The following is a 5000-nucleotide window of genomic DNA, read 5'->3' as shown; positions in this document are numbered from 1 at the left end:
AAGTGCTTCATCCTGGAAAGCCCACTTACTGACATTAAACAGCTCAGAGAAAATTAATTTGCCCCTTGATTTGCTTGCCTTTTAAAATAAAAATTCATCAGATCCTAACGTGATCAAGAGACGTCATTAATGTTATTTTTCTTTCAGAAAGTAAATCCTTTTTTCCATATTTAACAATTGACAAGAAACTACAAAAATTTTACAAGGATCAGTTCAGAAAACACAGTGCATATTGCAAAACTGATCTAAACTTGAGACATTTCACACATGCATGCTACATTGTACTTGATGGGTTTGAACAAAATCTTTAGAGCATAGACAACTAGGAAACATCCCTGAAAGGGGCATTCCACAAAATTAATATTTTCAGCTGTATAGCAAGAAGTTCACTCTAGCATTATCTGCCGACTGGCGTAGGTGGTATTATCCTAAAAAGATGATTGTATATTAAGTAGATGGAATCCAGTCATCAGTATAATACACATATGCAAGGGCTATTCCATGTGGGTCCCAATGCTCAAGAAGATGTTTGTTTTTAATTTTAATTTTTTCTCTGACAACTTGTCATTGAATGTGTTTGAAGGTGTTCTGGGTTTTGACGTCACTACATGTATCTGAAGCATTACTGGGTTGGCAACTCATCAGATCAAAAGCATTCGCAAAGTTTGCGTGCAGGTGCAAACAACATGCATTTGTGATGTTTTTGCTTGAATATGTTGTCCCCATTTTTTTTATAAGTACAACATTTAACAAAGTGGCATCTTAAAGCTCTGTGATGGTCCAAAAAGTTCATAACTGAAAAAAGGTTAAGGACTGGTATTCAGTTTGACAATGTGAAGAGTACTAAAGAAACTGCTTAAAACTCAACAGCATTGTCTGGATTTCTCAGTGACTTTATCCAGTCTTTTGTTCCACACTACCAACATGAACAAAGTGAACTCAATAAAATTATTGTGGTTTATTGCTGAGAAAAAAAGGCTGAATTTCTTCTCGCTCCTTTTAGAGCTAATATTTCACAAAACTGCCGCAAATAATACCAGGTGGATCCATCTCCCTAAGGACAAAAAACGAAAATGAATGTTATTGTCCATGAGATGCATATTACAATGCTATAATCTACAATATCATAATAATATTATTATTTTCCTAGACACAGGAAACTGCACATATCAGTTTTTATGGGGGCTGTGAAAATTAGTACAAAAAGTCATTCTTATTACACAACCAAGACAAAGAAAACATGATGAGCTAACCATATAAACATACTATAAACCACACATAAACCAATGACCCTTAACTGTTTGCCTTAACACATGTTCTTAAATTTGAGTCTAACCATAATTTTGCCTTGGACGTTGGGTTGAACATAGATTTGCAAATAATGGCCAGTCAAGGGGGAGAGAAAATACCATCTTCCAAGTTTTGACATAGATGTTGACACCAAGTGTGTTGCATTATTACAATAATGATAGATCATTATTATTTGGCGATTGTGGAAGCTAGACTACAATTAAGTCACTCGGGTGCCACTTTGAAGCAGTATTTCCCTGTCAATAATCCTAGGATTAACAGGAAGCAGGGCCTGGACTTTGAACTTTTATTTAACAAATTGTTCTTTTCCTAATATATCGATGTTCCATTAATTAACAGGCCAACAGTCTCCCGAACATGGGTGTATCAGTTGATTGCACAGGGTATTTTGGTGGGCAAGTATTTATGATTCTGTAATCAAGCCTCACTATGGCAATAAATTAAACAATGTTATTGATCACACTACTGTGCAACTAGAACTTCTTCTGAGTGTAATCTCAGAGGCCAGTCTTGCAACCAATTTACCTTTTCATTGAAGAAATGCCCTGAGACAGGAACAAAGAACTTCAATATTTTCTGTGTAGTTCTGGCCAGTACTTGTGTTCATTCCAACTTCACAAGTTGGCAAGGTGTTTTCTTTTAGACAGCTGCCTTTATGGGGGCAGTCAGGAGGTTAAGTGGCTATTGCAGAGTGGCAGCACTCTAAATGAACTGCTGCCTTGGTTCAAGGAGAAGGTTGACAACTTTCAAATAATGCTCTTTAGAACATGTTACGTTTAATTAACGCATTGTAAATACATGTATGATTGATTGTAAAGGTGATTTCAGAAAACCCTGCCCAAATTATCTTGTTGATGAAAACTGTAGAGATTGCATGGGCAATACCCTAGTGTGCAAACTGAACCAAACGTTGTGAACACTTCATGCTTCAAAAACAAATATGGAACACTCACCGTAACCTCGGTTAGTTTCTGCAGCGCATATTCCCAAACAAATTTAACTGGGTTTGGATCTCAAGGCCCAAAAATTCCACACAAATATATTACACAGATCTGATGTGTCTCCTTAAATTAAATCACCACGATCTCACTTCCAAAATTCACACCGTCAAGAGTTATAAAGTGACACAGGCAGAAGACGAGATCAAACGATCGAAATGGACACTTCGCGTCTCATGCACGATTTGTGCTCCCTATCTGGCGCATGCACAGTCGTTTTTCAGCTCTGTCGCTCTGTCCACTACGGCGACACCGCGGCAAAATGAGTGCGCATGCTCCGCTTCGAACACATTTGATTCATTTGATTCGAGCTTTTGAGCTCTTTGTGTTTGAGTTTATTCGGCGGTGAAGGAAAAGTTCTATTGGACCTTTTGATGATCAAGATCTCACGCTCAACATGGACTCGACAGAAAAACTAAACAGTAGTTCCGAGTTGTTTTCAACGAGAAAGTCAAAAGAGGTAAGCTTATTTTAGGCGTGAAATAGTTATTTGTTTATGTCGTTTCCATGGAAGTTATCTTTGCCAAACCATGTTTGCTCGTGTTTCGGTCACACCGTTGAAGACCTAAAAGTTGTAAATTTTAAACTGATAACATTTTTCGTTTACTGTTTTTCGCCTAAGGGCAATTCCTCTAAAAACGCGGAGGGTTTTGACAAAACAGAAGTTTTAACCTCTGACATGTGATACGAGAGCCATGGATTTTTCTGTGACCTGGTTCTCCACAGCAAGAGCAATGGTTTGTATGTTAGATGGTGATGCTCTTTCTTTTCCAGCTCTGTGTTGCTTTGCAGAACACACCAGGTTGTGGTATGATTCAATTTAATTGATCTCTAGATTTCTGTTTATTTCATTGTTCCAGTCATCTGACCTGAAGAAATCTTGTGGAAAGTGTTGATATCTGGCTGGCTGTCATTTTGACTGTCATTACTTTCAAGATGTGAGCAACTGTTTTTGTCTGCATTGTTAGACAAAACCTCTTATTAAGGGAGTCAGTTAAGTTGTTTAGTTTTTTTATAAAGGGATCTTTACAAATAGGGCACAGATTTCCATGTTTTTTTCAAGTATCTTAAGTGACATCTGTGCATGAAAATGACCAAGAAATAATAATATTATTGTTTTACTTTGATCAGTTTCCTGTTGTTTCTTAAACATGTCATTTATTCTTATTCCAGTGCTTAAGTCTAAAACTCTTCCTGGTGTGTGTGTGCTGATCTGGTCAAACCATGCATGGCAAGCAACATTCCAGATTGTTTTCAGAGATTGTGATGAGGATTTCAGCGTTGAATATTTTATTGGTTTTGTGATGAAAAAAGCCAGGGTTGTTATTCATCTCTCATTTTTTCCTGCACGAGATCCTGCATGATGACAACAGTATTACTGCAAATTAAACATCACAGATGTGAGCATGTCAGTGATTAATACAAGATGGTTTCCAAACAGCTCTTCAAAATTGTCTAGAAAAGGGACGATAATTATTTACTTGCCACACCTTCTAAGTCAATGTTTGAGCAAGCAAATATAATTTGGTTTTTTAATTCAAGTAAACTGCCTTACTTTCATTAATGCAGCAGTACGTTATTCTAGTCTTTCTCTTGCTGAGCATGGGTTTGGATATTAACTTCTGAGAATGCTCCTACTTGTAATAGTCTTAATAATGAATATACGGTACTTACAACAATAAAATTAGAGAGATATTTGAGTTACTGTATATTGTGTTTTGCGGTAACACATACCATAGTAGTTGTTGCAGTTGTTGTTGTTGAAAAGGAATCAGATAGAGTCCTTGTGGGTCCAGATAGAGCCATTGTGGGTCTATCATTGGGTAGTGAAACTGGATCAGTTGTGCATAATAATATGTTAAGAGTATGAAGCAGGATGCCTCTAGTCTTGCTGGATGTATGATTACATTCCTCTCTCAGTATCTTTACACACAGTGCAAAATTTAGGCTGGATTTTTGCTGGTGCAATGCATGCAAAAGTGAAATCAGTATTTTCCAAACACATGCAGGTGAATGGTTTCTTATTTCATTATCATGATTCTCATGTCTCCCCACCCTCATCCCAGCAAGACTTTACAAGGTGATCGACAAAGCTGGAGAAAAAAGTTACAGTTACCAGCCAGCTGCAGGAAAAATACCGGAAAAATATTTTCAACGATGGACCACTACCAAACTCCAAGTAAAAGGGAAACATCAAGTAGCATTGGAGTCAAATTTGTACTTAGTTTCAAAACTTTTTTGCGATCCTCTCTTAAAATTAAGACTTATTTTCTTTATTTTATTGCCTCGCTCTTGTAAAAGTAACTAGTGTTGTAAAATATGGGAATGGAGAGCAGGTAAGTGACTTATCCAAGTTGCCGAATGAGTGGGATGCGGGCATGAAAAGTTCTCACTTTCAAATGATTCCAATGAAACAAACAGACGATTTCCTCATTCAACAGGAGCAACATAAGCCATCTTCGCAGAAGGAATTATCATTCTGCCCTTGGAAAGATGTTTACCCAGCGTTTTCCTTCTCAGTGCACAGTTTTTCCCCCAGAGGTTTACCAACGCAGAGACCATCGCGACTAATAACATTACGAACTTCATCCTTTCGCTCGAGCGCTCGAATGCAAAGTAAAAATTCTCGTGGTTTGAAGTATAGTTTTTTGGTTTGAAAAGACACACGGCAGATTAGTCTTTCAGGAAGCT

The 5000-nt window shown here is 37.3% G+C and overlaps 1 protein-coding gene and 2 long non-coding RNA genes across 3 annotated transcripts in view; 1 reads left to right on the top strand and 2 right to left on the bottom strand.

The window, feature by feature from the left end:
* Positions 1-5000, bottom strand: part of LOC137972527 (uncharacterized) — an 83270-nt gene that overhangs the window by 22529 nt on the left and 55741 nt on the right. The window lies entirely within an intron of this gene.
* Positions 939-2500, bottom strand: LOC137973630 (uncharacterized). Its single transcript, XR_011117289.1, has 2 exons — positions 2265-2500; positions 939-1054 (listed from the first exon to the last, which is right to left on the bottom strand). It is a non-coding gene; the product is annotated as an uncharacterized lncRNA (long non-coding RNA).
* LOC137973714 (uncharacterized) lies at positions 2571-4024 on the top strand. The gene is made up of 3 exons (XR_011117305.1): positions 2571-3046; positions 3170-3247; positions 3483-4024. It is a non-coding gene; the product is annotated as an uncharacterized lncRNA (long non-coding RNA).

The sequence above is a fragment of the Montipora foliosa genome, chromosome 10 (genome assembly GCF_036669935.1).
Source record: "Montipora foliosa isolate CH-2021 chromosome 10, ASM3666993v2, whole genome shotgun sequence".
In the NCBI taxonomy this organism is placed as follows: domain Eukaryota; kingdom Metazoa; phylum Cnidaria; class Anthozoa; order Scleractinia; family Acroporidae; genus Montipora; species Montipora foliosa.
Note: the sequence above shows the minus strand (reverse complement) of the source record. Positions and strands in the feature narration are given on the sequence as shown.